Here is a 16,891-nt window from a genome sequence, read left to right on the forward strand (position 1 = left end):
AGGGCTTCCATATATGAAAATCAACTGTGCTTGGTGAATCCACGTCATTTGAAAGTGGCTGGAATATAATTTGTCTTATAAGGGCCATCCTTTCACGTGACACAGAAACCAGGTGAGCTCGCTAAGCACGTGGACATCTGTGTACCAGGATGATACACGGCTTTATATCTTATGCCCCCCTCTGACAGATAGAAGAACAGAGCAGGATTTGTGGAAGGCGATTTCCAGTTGTTACTCAGGTGAACAAAGATCTTTGAAATGTTAGCATCAAAAGCGTGATTGTGGGACAGCCCTGTTGGGAACCCTGATGATTTACTAGATAAGAGCACCCCGGTAAATGGCCAAGAATCGGGACAATAAAGCACCGGCGTGCCACATTGACAGGGCTTTTTGCTGGCACATGGCACAGGAAGGAGGGGGCAGAAGGTGACTGTCCTCTTCAGTTTCCCAGCATTGAATCCCTTTTCTCATTCTTCTGTGTCCTCAAAGCAGCTCTTCATCTATGGCAGGTCGGCTCGTGCGAGCTCTCAGAGAGTGTATGGACGGCCACAGAGGCCCCAGGCATCAGCTCCTTACTCCGCTTCAAGAAGGAAGAAAGCCCCATACACGACAGCTATTTTTTAAAGGGACATAATAAGTTATAGTTATCGGTCATGGTAGGTTTTTTCCATGGCGTTATTACCATTATTATCTTCTACGGCAGTAAAAATTGATTCTTGTTATGAGCAGTATGAGAGACCCTCAGATTCAGGCGGCTAGACTAAATCTCCCATCTACATAGCAGAAGGAAGGAAGGGAGTGAGGAGAGGAAGGGAGGAAGGGGAGGAAGAAAGATGGGGGAAGGACAAAGAGGAGAGGGTGTTCATCCTTCCCTTCTTGGTGAGTCCCCAGCAAATGTTTTGAGTGTCCATGGGCATACATCAAATACCCTTCGTAATGAAACTGCATGTGAGTTCTGAGTCTGAACTCCGTAACCACCTGTCACCGGATGTTTGGGCCATCTTTAACCCTGCCTGTATTGCTGTCCCAACTGTAACTTCACACATAGCTCACATGTAAGATCTGTGTCTGAGAGCAAGTGGCTAAATAACATTTGTGTAGATATTTGGGGATGCAGGTAACTATGAAAAGAGAAGCTTTTTTGAGCCCCAAAATGGATTAACAGAGAACACAGCTACTGGATAAGATAGAGAATAGTGAGGGAAGCAATATGGCTTCAGAATGGCCATTCTAAATATACGGAAATTCACTGAGCTCTATGGAGTCTGGGACTGGGCAAGCGTTTGTGTGAGTGGATACCTTCATCTATCTGTGGGATGTTAAAATATTTTTACGTTTTTTTTAATGATAGGGTATAGTCAGTCAGGAATCTGTTAAGTTTCCTCAATCTTGAGCAAATGACAGCACTTTCCAGATGCCATAGGTGACAAGACTCGCATTTACATTTTGTAAGATAGCTATTGACACAATATTTTTAAATAATATGCTAGATAAATATAACATGTATGGGTTAAATATTTGATATTATCAAAATAACACCCTGTGGTTATTTTATTATTAGTGTTATCTTCACTAAATGTCAAATCTTCATTATCATTCCTGTGAGAACTTAGTAACTCTACAAACCCTCTGAGTTTATGGGGGTATTTGGTGATTTCCAAAATCACAAGAGTGTTCAACAGTGTTTGGACAGAGTGACTGCGGTCCTAACTCCATTCCGTCTTGAGATGTGGCCACTTTCCTCCCCATATTGAAACGTATTTTACAGTCGTTAATAATGCACACCCACTTACCATTTCTAGAAATACCTTTATTTATAGGTCAACCCTTTCCTTCACTGCCACCCATGGCCAAAGAAGCCCTCACAGGTCCCACTTTTTCTCCCCTTCCTTCGTAATAGGCAACATCCTTACCAGACTTCCTCAGTAGTGATGAGCACATCAGCCCTGCACCCTGTCAGCTGAAAGGGCTCCGTGGAGAACAGGGGAGTTCCTCCACATGAAGTTTGGAGTGCACTGCCGAGAGCCGTGTAAGGAAGACTGAGGTGCCCAAGTAGGGCTCGTGTCCTTCACTGTCAATTCAAAAATATGACCATGTGAGGCCTCAGCCCAGAGGAACACACCCTGGTATAGGACCCTAGAAATGTGTTTGTTTCCAGTTTGTGTACACTTGATATTAAAGTCACTTTTTTTGCTATGTGTTTCCTTCTGTCCACACCCCATTTCCATTGACCTATTTTCAACTATGAAGGTCAATTATTTTAGAGTTTTTTATATTATTTTATATTATTAGGACCATAATATTTGAGCTTTTATGTACTTTATATGGAATTGCTTGACTTAAAATATTTCTCTTTACTCTCTGGATCTCCTTTTCCTAGTTCTGTACATATATTCAGGCATACACAAAGACATAATACATAACACATACACATATAATGTGTATATAATATAATATACACATATTCATACATACACATGATACATGCACATGCACACATATGTACATGCAATCACACACACACACGCACATACACTTTGGTAAGCTGGAGAATACGTGTTTCTACAAGGAGGATAAAGGAAGGATAACACGCACAGCGAGGATAACTGGATAACCAGTAAGGACAGAAGTCTGGCTGTCTTATGAGCTTATTTACATTGATTTAAAAATGCATCTTGGAAGGAGCTTTGTCCTTTGCTCTGCCGCCTGTTAAGCTGAACAGGAGAGAGAAGCCAATAGTAGCCAGGGTGTTCAGCACTGCACACGCAGTGGTGATTTAGTAAATATTGCAGTGTCAGTTTTATTTCATTTATACAATTTATTTCATTGAGAAATATTGGGTAAAATAGATTTCCAAAACAAACGTTATGACTTATATTCTCCCAGGGTGAGCAGACTGCATTTCTCATAAGCTGAGGCTGCAGATCTCCTCCGAAGAAAAATGATGGGGTTGACGCTACAAATCTGGGTAGCTCTTAGGGTGTATATCTGAGGGGAGAGACCAGAATGTTTGACTGACATGGAACAGATGTATAACAAGAACTATAAAGTCTACAGGCCATATTTTACATGAAGGAGCATTTTAACACTTGAATTTTTAATTGGAAAATTAATTTCTGTTAGATCCCATGATCATCCACTTTAAGGGAATCGTGTTGAATTTAGTGATCATGCAGTTTTAGAAGAAAGTCAAAGTGGTTTTGATTTTATGTATCCCTTTCTATCAGACTGTGTTCTTCGTCTTAATATGCCACCGTTTTCCTTTACAGATGTATTTGATGCGTATTACTACATAAAAGGAAAAGTCCTTTTTTGTGTGTGGCAAAAAATAGGAAAGAAGTTGCCCATAAGTAGCCAAGAAAAGCGGGAGACCCGGAAAGTGGTGCAGGTCGCATTTAATGACTGCAAACAGACAGCTGCCGCCTGCACTGCTAGACATAATTCTAATTTAACATCCAGTCATTTTGTCTGGCTTTAATTATAATTATATTCTGTTAATTAAAGACAAGCTCATGAAGAGGCGTCAGACTCTTTTTCCTCGTCATTTCTTCACCAAGGATGGAGCATCTTCTACAGCCCCTCCCACCAGCTCCCTTGGCCTCTCAGTGATGACGTCGGGCATTTGAAGGAGGGGCTTAGCCCGTGCATGGGAGGAGCTTCAGATTCATTTTCTTGAGTAGAGGTTTCCAGGAAGGGAAAAGAAGAAACCTCCACTGCTTACCCAAAGGAGAAGGAAAACAAACACACAAAATTTAACAAAAGTTCAGGTCTCTTGAACCATATGGAAAATTTTCAGGCCGTTGATCATGGTGTTAGAATTGCATGTATTATGGAAGTTTAGACTCTTACCACCCAGAAATACAGAATTCAATGTTATTTCTAGGTGACAGAAGTAGAGGGGAATCTTTGTTGCTTTAAGAGGGAACGATACTGCATTTGTGCAAATCAATATACAGAAGATCCCATCCAATTGGGATCTAGCAGGTCTTCCGTCAGTGCAAAAGAATGAACCAATGTTCTAGGCAAACCATCGGGGAAGCTAACGTGCTGTCAAATTTGTAAAATAACATAGTCTTGATGTATTGGAGTATGGATATAAATAATCCCTGTGTTTATCTTTGGATATGTGTATATGTGTACTTGGGGTTTGTGTCCTAGGGTCCATGAAGATAATATTGCTTACACTGTGTATCAAGAAGCTGGTTACTCAAAATATTTATTTATGCTTTTTGTGGAAGCCAAAAATTAAAGATGTAAATCAATATGTTCAATAGTGGCCTGGGGCAATGGATCATGCTCTGGTTTTGTATATACTGTTCTACACTGGTGCTTGGAAGTGGGTGTCACATTGTGCATTATGAATTCAAGGGGGGAATGAAAAGAAAACATCTCCAAAAAAGAACTTTCTCTTACCGAAAGTTTTCCTAGTGTATTTTTATAGCCGAGTGAGAGAGAATTTACAGGGAGCTGAAATCATTGAAGCTAATTAGTTGAATGGCCCTATTATTTATCCAGGGACACGTAGTACAATAATTGCTATTGCAGGTTTGAAGCATCTCAGGGATATTAATTCCAGAGCTTCCATGTCATCTCAGTACAGTAAAACTTCCTAATGGCACCCTGAAGGTGCATAATCTCATTTTAAAACTACTTTTTCTTCTTTTTTTCTGAAGGAACTGGCAGAATCTCCTTCCATAAAAGCTGGAAAAGGGGAAGAACTCATAATATTTCCCTCATAAGAAAGCAGTTATATTTTCTTATTATTTTTTTTACTGTGTGACCTTTCCTACCTTCTGACGAGGGGGTTGCTGTGACACTTTATCAAAAGTTTATCTGAACTCTGCTCCTTTGCCTCTCTTTGGTGACAGCTAAAGCATGTCTTGATCTCTCCAAGGGATGTAGGAAAAGTGCGGGACTACATTGGCTCTGGTCCCTTCCACGGATATATATTAGAGGGACATTAGAGAACACAGCAGGGTCCAGGTTAGGAGGGAAAAGATGGGGCTGACAGCTATGCCTAAAAGAAGTCCCTTGTAGCCATCCTAACCCACACCTAATTTGGATCACCTTGGAGAGCACGGCCACCATTATGTGATCTCTATAAAATCACACCAAGAAATGCCACTTGTGTAACTTTGGAGGGAAATGAAACCATTGCTCATAAAATGGGTAGCACTGTCTTGAGTCATGTAGTGTGGGTTGTCTAGAAAACACCCTATTCTCAGCCCTGGGAAAACTCTCTGAATCCTTCCTTATCGTCCCATGCTTCATTATCATTCTTGCTATGCCTTGGAAACCCAAGTCTGACTCCTTCAAAAATTAGTCTGCATAACATTTTAAAAGTTAGATGCGTAAGCGACCCACTGGACTCCCACGGGGCCTTGTGGGAACACTTCACTCTTGCCTCAGCCTTAGTCTCAGGCCTTTTTCTCTTCTACTCTGCTCTGGTGAATCTCCAGAGAAAGGCCCATGCCTCCCTCACCCATGGTGAGAGCTAGGGTAGCTCAGGATCTGAAACCCCTGTGCTTACATCAAGATCTACCTGGGAAGCGACTGGAGGACCTAAGATAGGACTCTACTAGGAGCCGGGATGATGCTACTCATTCTGTGGTCTTAAAACCTAAGCAACCCAGGTGTGATGGCAATTGCCTTTAATCCTAGCCCTCGAGAGACAGGGGCAGGCAGATCTCTGTGAGTTCGAGGGCAGCCTACTCCACATAGTCAGTTCCAGAGCAGCTAAAGGTATGTAGAGAGACCCTGTCTCAAAATAAAAATAAAATAAAATAAAAACTAAGTAAATAAATAAACCTCTAAGCAGCAGTTTGTGTCCAGTTTCCAAGACCAGCAAGCAAATACAATTCCAACTATAGACACTGTCAAACTGCAGTAAAGCAGCTGAAACCTCCAGGGAAGTTGATGCAATTAGGAAAACTTGTCTTAAGCACAGTAGATAGATCAAATTTCCTTCCTCATGCTAGCTTGGTTATAAGCATCTCTACCTGCGCATGCACACACACACACACACACACACACACACACACACAATCTTAGTCCTTTGACCATTTTTGTCATGATGCTAAAACCCCTTGAATTTCTTTAAGTTCACTGGAACATCTTGAATGGCAGCCCTGTCCTTGAGTAGAGCAAGGTACCACAATGATATCATGGTGCTCTTCTATTTAGCATTCATGATAAGGATGAGTAGACTTTCTCAGAGATGGTCGGCTTCCTCCTCAGATGAACCTGTGAACACAAAAAAGGTAGCAATGAGTAGCCGATTTACATAGAAGAGAGGCAAATACCAGAAAACCCTTTAGAGCTGTTATGCCCCACCCCCAACATGACCATCTCTTTAGTTGGACTTTGGTCTTGAAAAACACTGTAGAAAACACAGGATCTTGCCTTCCCATAACAGCTAAACAATCCAGGTCTCCAGGTCATTCATTCTCTCTCCAGGTCATTCTCTCTCTCTCTCTCTCTCTCTCTCTCTCTCTCTCTCTCTCTCTCTCTCTCTCTCTCTCTCTCATATATTATTTACTCAGGAGTCTATACCAACCCTTTGGGGGCTGTTAGAATCTATTTTATAGTGTGTTGGTCATTGACCTGATAAGTCATAATCGCTCAGGAAGCATCCTGACTTTTATCAGGTAAGAGCAGCTGCTTCGAGGGCACGGTAAATTCTGGACTTTCAAATGTGTGCAATCACTGCTCTTTGGGAGAAACGTTCACTGACTTCGTTGTGCGCACGGAAAAACCGCCCACTCATATGGAGACTCTGGCTCTGGAGTTGGGAGATTTCAAATTACTGAGTGTTCATCAACTCACGAAGAAAAATCTTACAATTTTGCCCAGTCCTATCCACATTTGACCTTCAGACCCTCTTAACTGCTCCATGACTTGAGTTCTGTTTGGAAGAAAGGGGAATTATTTTCGTTGTGTGTTTTGTGCGTGGCGGGGTGGGGGTGGGGGTCAGACAGGGCAATGAAATCTGTAATATCTAATGTCCTCTAGGAAACCCAGGCACACAGAGAAGTTCATGTTTTAATCAATTTTATGGTTGAAACGCTTTTGAAAATGATTATTTTAGAAAAACCAAGAAAATCCCAACCTAATGTGTTGAATCATTAGGATGTCTATATCTCTCGCCCCCAGACAGACTTTTAAAAGTCATTAGAGATGAATAAAAACAGTCCCTTTCCAGGTGGCCTTCCTTTGTGCTAAAGCTTCATCTTTTTGTTGTTTGTTTGCTCTGGCTCCATTTGTTTAATTTTTTTCTCATTCCGTTCGAGTTATACACTTCTTACAACAAGGCTTTGCATAAAAATGCTGGCAGACCCTTAACTGTAACCATGTGAGGGGTGCTACTTCCCTTTAATTTGGCTTGATTTAAATGAAAAGAATGCAGACTAAAAGAGGGCATGCGTTTGGAGGTGATTCCATAGACTCGGTTTTAACCAACAGTCTTTATAAGTGTTCATTAAGAAACTCCACCAGGCATGTTTCCTGCTGCAGAATCGACTTTAACGGAAGAAATAAAGCTGTGAAGATTCCGTTTTCACTTTGTTTCTCGTAAAGACAGTCAGCATCCAACATAAACAACAATTTACACCCAGCATTTATTCTGGAAATTACAGTATCGTGCAGTTAACGCACTCAGATAAATAATGTTTTATGGGATGCCGTGGAGTCCTTTCAGGGTGGCGGGTGCTTAACCGAATTAAAGGATTTTGAGAACTCAGAGCTCTCATTTTAAGCAGGTTTAAACAGTTAATATTACGAAACACAAGCACAGAGGAGCTGGCCCAAATATATTTTTAATGCACACTTATTTTATTTCCATGGTTTCCCATTTTGGTTTTATTGCCATTTGGCACCTTCCATAGACACTAAGTTACTTGTCTCCCAAGCCCTCTCCCTGGGGACTCCGCCTGCTTTATGGTGACATTTCTTAATCCACTTTTTAATCCCCTCTATGTCTGCAGGTGTGGAACTATCAAAAATGAAACTGCAGTTCCTGCTTGATGGGGTCTATCACTGAGATGATTATAAAGAATGATGATTTTAAATAAACAATGCCCCGGAATATTTGGTTTTGTTTGTTTTAGGAGAAGGAGAGGATTGTGTGTTTGAGCTAGTGTTTGACCTTTCGGTTGGCTAGGGAGAGGGACGAATTTAAAAAATGAGGGAAGAATGATCCCACGAATAACCATAGAGTAGAACAGTTGAGACTCGTTTTAGTATAAAACGTAAAATGCAGTCAATGAGAGCAGATACAAACATTGAGGGAAGAGGAGGGGAGCTAGGAGGTTCTGCAAAGGGAAGGGACTCTGTCCAGATGTGCAGGTGCAAAGCGGGGGCCCCAGCAAGTGGGCTCCCGAGGCTCGATAGAGTGCCCTCTCACCCTCCGAGCTGTAACCAATCTGTGTTTTTTTCAGTAGATGACTCCCTTTCTGTGTTCTGAGGTCTTCATAGACTTCTGCTATACCTGACGAGGCGTTTGTCTGCTCCCAGATAAGCGATATGTGTCAACAGCTATCAGGGAGCCATAATTCATAGCCAAATTCAAATTGTGATTTTTCAATCTTACTTTTTTTTTTAAAATATAACCTCGGGAAAGAATGATGATGTTTTAGCCTCATTTTATCAGTGTGTTTTATATGAGGCATGATTTCCAGTGCCATTACAGCATGGTTTAGCTGTGGTTAAGGTTAAGTTGGCATTTCTAGTCTAAATCACTTTTTTTTAGGCTTTGGAAACTTGACCTTTCAAATTCTAATGGGACTGACACTGAGAGAGCCCAGACCAACTGTATGTGATTAAACATACATAAAGCCATTAAAAACTCGCCACGGGGGCCAGTCCAGTAGTCTAATTGAACTGTTCGGCTTTGACAAGCCACTGTCTACTAGAGGGCCTTAACACATTTATATTCTCCAGTTCAGTTTTATAAGCTGGACTTGGGAAATGCTGCAGCTTGTTTTGGGTGTGTGATTCTCTTTTAAGTTCTCTGTTGAACCTTCTCATTGATATGAATTTATCTTCAGCCAGAACAACTCACAGGCAGCGCTTCCTCCCAGCCCTCTCCCTTCTAAGAACACGTGTTAACTTCATCACTGTCTCTGGATTTGTCATTTTTCTGGGATTTTTGTTTTGTTTTTATTTAGATTTGTTTTTTTCTATGTGGATATTTTGCCTTCATGTATGTCTATGTACCATGTGTGTGCCTGGTCTCCAGGGAGGCCAAGAGAGGGCATTGGGTGCCCTAAAACTGCAGTTACAAATGGTTATGAGCTACCACATGGGTGTTTGGGTTGCACCTTGGTCCTCTACAAGAGCAGCCTGCACTATTAACTGCTGGGCCTCTCTCTGGTCCCTCATTTGCTGTTTTATGTTATTATTGTATTGCTATAATCACAAAGGCCTCCTGAGGCCAAGGATTACATCTTAAACTTCTCATTTCCTGCAGTTTTTGTTTTTCTTTCTTCTCTACATTTATTTATGTACTGTGTGTGTGCGCACGTGCGTGCGTGTGTGTGCATGTGTGTGCATATGTGTGTGTGTGTGTACATGAGCATGCATAATAAAGGTCAAAGAAAAAATTACAGAGACCAAGTCTCTCTTTCCACTATGTGGCTCTAGAGGTCAAACACAGATTGTCAAGCTTGGTGGCATGCACCTTCACCCAAAAAATCATAACATTAGTTCCTACCTACTGTTCTTAATGCACACTCCTTACAGAGAAAGTGTTCACTAATTATTTAATGAAGGAGTACCACTAATATTTTTGGTTGAGACAGGGTTTCTCTGTGTAACACTGGCTGTCCTGGAACTCTCTATGTAGACCAGACTGTCCTCAAACTCACAGAGATCCATCTGCCTCTGCCTCCTAAATACTGGGATTAAAGATGTGCACCACCACACCTGGCTATAATTTTTAAAGTAAAAGGTCTACTTGTTCCTGTGGGGGCCATTCTTCTTGTAAGAATAAGGATAAAGATGGATGTGATGGCACATGCCTGTAATCCCAGCACTCAAGAGGCTGAGACAGAAGAATCCAGGAGTTCCAGTCTAGCCTCTGTTATATAGAATTCAGGGACAGAGTAAGCTACAAAGGAGGATGCTGTCTCAAAAAATAATAATAATAAGGGCTAGGTGTGTGTTTAGTTGCTAAGTAGTGAGCTTGAGGCTGTTCGGGCTATAGGAGATCTTGTCTCAAAAAACCAATACTAATACCACTAATAATAAATGGATTAAAATGTAGCTACTAAACTCTATACGGTAAGGTTTGTCCATTTGCTCTCTTTGTTATGACTTCTTTGCCTTTTCATTTTATTTTGGTTTGGGTTGGGGTTTTTTGTTGTTGTTGTTTTTGGTTCTTTCTGTGTTTTTGTTTGTTTTGATAAAGGGTCTGTCTATGAAGCCCTGGCTGTCCTAGAAATTTCTCTGTAGACTAGGCTAGTCTTGAACTCACAGAGATCCACCTGCCTCTGTCTCCCAAGTGCTGGGATTAAAGACATGTGCCACCACTGATATTCTTGATCATTTGAGTAACCTCTTTGTGAATGGCCACTGTAAAGAAACAAGATACCTGAGGCCCCTGTCCTCATAGAATTTTGTGTCCTATTGGGAAAGCTGACAATAAAAAATTAAACCAATAGCCAGGCAGTGGTGACACACGCCTTTAATCCCAGCACTCGGGAGACAGAGGCAGTTGGATCTCTGTGATTTCGAGGCCAGCCTGGTCTACAAAGCTACACAGAGAAACCCTATCTCAAAAAAAAGAATTAAACCAATAAATAACAATTATAGATTATAATTAGCATGATAAAAGACAATATTATAACAGATTTCTATCACTGGGGAAATTTGTGCAGAGGGATTCTGGGAACAAAGAAGAACTACATTGCAAAACTGAAAGGCAGCTGCTGTGTCCCGTGTACACACTGACAGCATACAGGTTCCTTCATTCCTGACTTCATTAGAAGGAAAAGGAGATGAAAGCACTGAAGTTAAAAAAGCCCCGGATGGTACTGCCATGTCTGTCTGTGGTAATGGTAGAGCAATCACTAAAACTTCCATGGGGGAAAAAAGAAGCCATCCTAAATGATGGAGCAAAGAAATGAATGGCAGAGGGCGACAAGTCAGAAACACTGGGTTTCGTTTGCAAAGTGAAGCCCATAAAAGACACAGCACCAGACCCCGCTCCCTGGTGTTGGCATCATCCTGCCACTTCCTTAGCCTCTGTGCCTTTTTTGTGCATCCGATGTCAATCATGGGCTCACGCTTCTGCGGTGCTTAGTTAGTGGCTCTCTAGTTGTGTTGTGTACAGTTCTCCCTTCCCAAGACACTGCAGTTAATTGAAGGCATGATTCTGATCACCTTGTTCCTCAAGGATGGGTCCAGGCGCTCTCGTGCATACCTGGTGGTGAAATGCTTGTGGGGGTGCTCAGAGACGTTTGTAAAGCAGGGGAACTCCTGGGAGTGTATCATATTTTGTCCAGGATGCTCTACAGACATAGAGCCATTTTGTTTTTTATTTTGCACTTGTATTGATGGTTCAGTTCAGAGAGCTGGGAGACCTCTGAGCTGTGAGAAGTGTGAGTTCAGAGAGACCTCTGAGCTGTGAGAAGTGTGAGTTCAGAGAGACCTCTGAGCTGTGAGAAGTGTGAGTCCACAGGGTGGGAAAGGCTAGCGTCCTCTTTGTTCACATTTGCACCTTAATTCAGCAAATATTTACCAAGTGTTTCCTGGTTACAGGCTCTAAGTACTCTGTCAAAAGTACAAGATGGGGCTGGGAGAGATACTGAGGTGAGCTCAAAGGACTATCTCAGAAGGGTGTGTGGTATGTGCTGTAAGTCACAGCCTGGGGAGGCCAGCACGGCAGCTTGGTGTCTTTGGGCAAATAGCCTTACCTCTACAGGTCTTAGGAAAAGTTTTTATACTTACTCTCTCTGTCTCTCTCTGTCTCTGTCTCTGTCTCTCTCTGTCTCTGTCTCTCTCTCTGTCTCTGTCTCTCTCTCTGTCTGTCTCTCTCTCTCTGTCTGTCTGTCTCTCTCTCTCTCCCTTGTCTGTCCGTCCGTGTCTGTCCGTCCGTCCGTGTGTGTGTGTGTGTGTGTGTGTGTGTGTGTGTGTGTGTGTGTGTGCACGCACACGCTGGCAGCCAGAGGTTGACACTGGGCATCTTCCTCAATTGCTCTTATTTTTTTGAGACAGAGTTCCTCAATGAGCCTGAAGCTCACCAATCCAGCTAGACTATCTCTGCCCCACCAAAGCTAGGATTACAAATGTGTGCTGTTGTGCCCAGACTTTTGCATAGATTCTGGGGACCCAAACTCGGGTGCTCTAGCTGTTATAATTGAAGAAAAGCAGAGCAAAAGAAAGATGACACGCATCAGGGTTCAAGCAGAGGAGTTTTTTAATTAGTGGAAGGGATCATAAAAAGAGGAAAGGGGAGGGGGGAGACTGGCCTCCAGAGACAGGAGCAGCAGGAGAAGGGGGAACAGAAGACAGACAGACAGGCAGACAGACAGACAGGCAGGCAGGCAGGCAGGCAGAGGGGTGGGCAAGGCCATTTTAAAAAGGGAAGGTAGTAAATGTGCACAGGTGGTGCTCTTGGTGGCTGCAACTGAGCACGTATCCTGTCAGAACCCCAAGGGCAGGCCAGTACAGATGCCTGAATACTAACACTAGCTTGTACAAAGCACTTTGCCACTGAGCAATATCCTGAGCCCAGACCATTTGAAAATTCTTCCTGCTCCAGGGCTGGAGAGATGCTTGGTGATTAAGACCACTGTCCTCTTCTAGAGGACCTGTGCTTGATTCCCAGCATCTCCATGATGGCTCATAACTGTCTGTAACTTCCAGGAAGGTCCAACACCTTCTTCTGGCCTCCATGGGCACTAAGCACACACATGATGCACTGACATATATGCAGACAAAACACTCATACACAAAAAAAATTTAAGTAAAAAAGAATGAATCTCCTCTAGCCCAGAATCTCACAGTTCATGAAGGCACTGCAAAAAGAGACCCTGAAGGATAAGATGAAATAATGGATGTGTGCTAGGATACCCTTTGTACTGGCAGACAGAGGAGGCTAGAAGTAGGAACAGAAGGTTCCAGAGCACTGGGGCTACATCTACAAAGAGACAGCATGGAGAAATGCAAGGTGTGTTCAGGAAACACCAGCCACTCTAGTTTCGCAAGGGTGACTCTTGGAGGGGGAGGAATGAGGGAACTGTGAAGGAAAGCTAGTCTGAGGTCTGAGGTTCAACTTAAGCTCAAGAATATAATCAGTGTCTTTGGCTTTCAGTAGCATTCAAGTGACTAAATTGCCTAAGCCTTTCTTTCTGCACAAAGTTAAAGGTGTGCAGATCCCTGACAGTGACCTTTGTTCTCAGTGAGCTACATGAGAAATGGGGTTGTCACTGTAGCAGGTATATAGAAGAAGACATGAAAACACAGAGGGGTAACTCTCTCAAAACCACATGACTGTAAAGTGTCAATCAGGGCTGGGAGTCAAACCTATTTGTTACAATTACCATAGTAAATTTGATACAAAAATAATAAGAAACAGTAAACTTGCTGCTGTCTTTATTTTGTCTCTTTAAAGTCACAAAGTATGGAACTCTGTTAAGTGAAATAAGCTAGACTCAGAAAGTCAATAGCACATTCTCTCTCACATACCTGATTGAATTTTTAAATCTTTTTCATATTTATTGGTGGGTGCAAACATGAGCCTATGTATGCTCTACGGTATGAGTGTGGAGGTCAGAGGACAACTTTCAGGAGTTGGTTCTCTCCTTCCACTGTGTGAGTTCCAGGGATAGAACTTGGGTCATCCGGCTTAGCAGCAAGCCCCTTTACCTAGTGAGCCATCTCACTTACCTGAGATTCTCTTAAAGCACATGAAGAAAAAGGGGACTATTTGGGAAGAAGGAGGGGACCAACATAAGGAGGGAACAGAGAGTAATGGGGTGATTGTAATCAAATATATACATGCATAGAATTATCATGATACAACTCATAATTAATATATGTGCTAACTTAAAAGCTTTTTAGGTCTACCCAGTAAAATCACACATGAAAATCAAAAAAATAAACTAAACTAGTGCACATCAATGTCAACGCATAGCCAAGGCACTTTAAATTTATAATCAACAACAGCTTGCCACTGTCACTACTACTTAAGAAGTCTTTGGAGTATGAGGTGGGGGCAGAGAGAGAAATATATGCTAAGTACATTGTACATTTGCATGGAAATGGCCTTATGTGACTCTGTATAATAAAAAAGTGAAACAAGTAAAAATAAGTGATAACTGCTTTATCAAAATGTGATCATAAAGCCAGGCATAGTAGAACAAGTATACCTGTAATCTTAGCCTTAGGAAGCTGAGGCAGGAGGACGTGAGTGAGGGGGCAGCCTGGGCTACATAGCAAGACCCTGTCTCAAAAAAATGTATTCATCAAGGTGCCAGCACTTGTGACGCAGAGGCAGGCAGATCTCTGTGAATTTGAGGCCATCCTTATCTACAGAGTGAGTTCCAGGACAGCCAGGACTACACAGAGAAACCCTGTCTCAAAAAAAAAAGTATTTATAAATATGCTGCTTTTTGAAAATACTTTAAAGCTGGGGCTTTAGGTCAGCAGTGGAATTCCTGCCTAGCAAGCATAATGCCTAGATTCAATCCTCAACACTGCAAAACAAATTAAAATCAAATAAGAAGCTGGACATAGTACTTGTAGTTCCAGCACTTAGGAAATGGAAACATGAGGATCATCTTGAGTTTGAGGTCAGTCTGAGCTACACAGCAAGTTCTGGGCCAGCCTGGTCTGTGGGCTACATAGCAAGAGCCTGTCTCAAAAATAGTGAGACAAGGGCCAGTGAAATGGCTCAGTAGGTAGGGTTTGCTGAGCAACCTGATTTTGATCCTGGAAACTCACATAGGAGGAGAGAACAGCTCCCTCAAGTTGTCCTCTGACAGCCACTCCATAAATAAATAAATAAATAACACATCAAATGTGATAGTAATTTTTTTAATTAAAGATCAGATTGTAGGCCGGGCGGTGGTGGCGCACGCCTTTAATCCCAGCACTCGGGAGGCAGAGGCAGGCGGATCTCTGTGAGTTCGAGGCTGGGCTGGACCGACAGCCTCCAAAACAATACAGAGAAACCCTGTCTCAGGAAAAAAGAAAAAAGATCAGATTGTAGGTTAGGTTTTATAAATGCTAAAAATCCTTTTGTTTTGTTTTGTTTTTTTGGAAAATGGTAAATATCCCTACAACTCAAGAGGGGCAGTTACTGTAGCCAAGTGGAAGAGGGCAACAGCCACCATCTTCTAGACCATGTGAGCTACCAATAATCCCTCAGACAAGCGCTCTCACAAGAATGAAGCTGCTGTCCAGGAAGGAAGGGAGCCGGGGGCCACGCCTCCTTCCTGTGCCCAGATTCTGAAAGTGAAGTATACAATCTTCCTCCAGCTCTGGCACAAGCAAAGGCCTTTATGTGGGAACCACGCCCACATTCTTCCTTTCCCACTATTTGTGCTTAGGGTACAGGATCCAGAACCAAAGGCAAATGAGAGGAACCCACATACCCTTGAGGGTCACTCTAGATCAATGGTTCTCAAACTTCCTAACGCTGCGACCCTTTAATACAGTTCCTCATGTTGTGGTGACCCCCAACCATAAAATTATTTCGTTGCTACTTCATAACTATATTTTTGCTATCGTTATGAATCCCAATGTACAATATCTGATACGTGATTCCCCAAAGGGGCCTCAACCCACCGCTTGAGAAACGCTGCGGTAGTAAAAAGCACAAAATCCCACAACACTCTTCAGCTCTTTTCCTGTGTTTGTGTGTGTAATCTTAAACAAATTCCCTGAACTGTGTCTCCTGGGGCAGCATCTTCCTCTTAAGTGCATCTTCCTGGCTGTTGCTAAGCATTTGGTCCAGCCAAACCCCTTCTTTGGGGTTCCCAGGCTTCCTCGAGTACCTGCCATCAGCAGCGTCTTCCTTTCTCCTCCCGGTCCACGTCTGTTGGCCGCAGTGAACCCTTAACAGGAAGTAAACGTGCCTGGCAAGGCCCAGCTGTGAGTGAGGCTTGAGTGAGAGGTATTTATGACCTGACAGGAAGCTACCGCTAAGGACGAAGCTGCCTGGTGGCTGTTAGGAGGAGAAGGAAGTGTTTATGACCCCATCTGCTGGTTTCAATAGGATAGGCCTGCCTTTATGGCGTCAGTCTCCCCTGTGACTTCCTTCCATTTGGGGGATGATAGCTTATTTCAAGATGTTCCCACCCAACAGCGCTGTTGTCCCCTTTGTTTCAGAGTGAGGAGGAAGGAAAGACTTTGTTACTGGAATGTGGGGATGGGGCAGTATTTATGGTTATGACTCAAGCTGCAGAAAGGCTTCGTTGGCGTTGATTGTATAGGTCCAGGAAAGCAGCCCCAGCATCCTGCTGCCTTCTTGCTACCTCCTTAACTGCTAACCACTGTGAAAGCTCAGGCATATTAGTTCTGGTCACTGTGGGCCATTAGGCTAAGCATTGTCTGACCCTATTCTACTAGAGTGATGCCAGCTCGACTTCTTGCCTGCTGGGGAGAAAAATAACTTTCATTTAGTTAGTTCCTTGCTTCCTGTTTTTCATTTAGATTTTATATGTTCCTGCCTCTCAGCTTTTTTTCCTTCTCCTACAGAAGGAGACCCTTAAAGCCAACCAACGCAGTGTCTGCTCAGATCAAAACTGTTGTGTCATGTAACATAAGCATGGTGATATGATCCCCTTCCTTATGGCAGTCCAGGTTAAGAAAGTCTACAATCATTCATTTTTGAAAGTGCCAAAACTTTAAGAACTGTCTTACAGTACAACAGCTCACACATTGCTGA

At 42.7% G+C, this 16,891-nt stretch overlaps 1 protein-coding gene and 1 long non-coding RNA gene across 2 annotated transcripts in view; one reads left to right on the forward strand and one right to left on the reverse strand.

Moving 5' to 3' along the window:
• The window catches only part of Skap1 (src kinase associated phosphoprotein 1), a 286,838-nt gene that overhangs the window by 157,212 nt on the left and 112,735 nt on the right, over positions 1–16,891 (forward strand). The window lies entirely within an intron of this gene.
• On the reverse strand, positions 137–16,207 carry LOC121141477. The gene is made up of 4 exons (XR_005878416.1): positions 15,999–16,207; positions 6,153–6,243; positions 1,914–2,071; positions 137–613 (listed from the first exon to the last, which is right to left on the reverse strand). It is a non-coding gene; the product is annotated as an uncharacterized LOC121141477 (long non-coding RNA).

Source organism: Mesocricetus auratus, unplaced genomic scaffold, assembly GCF_017639785.1.
Source record: "Mesocricetus auratus isolate SY011 unplaced genomic scaffold, BCM_Maur_2.0 Super-Scaffold_100007, whole genome shotgun sequence".
Classification (NCBI taxonomy): Eukaryota; Metazoa; Chordata; class Mammalia; order Rodentia; family Cricetidae; genus Mesocricetus; species Mesocricetus auratus.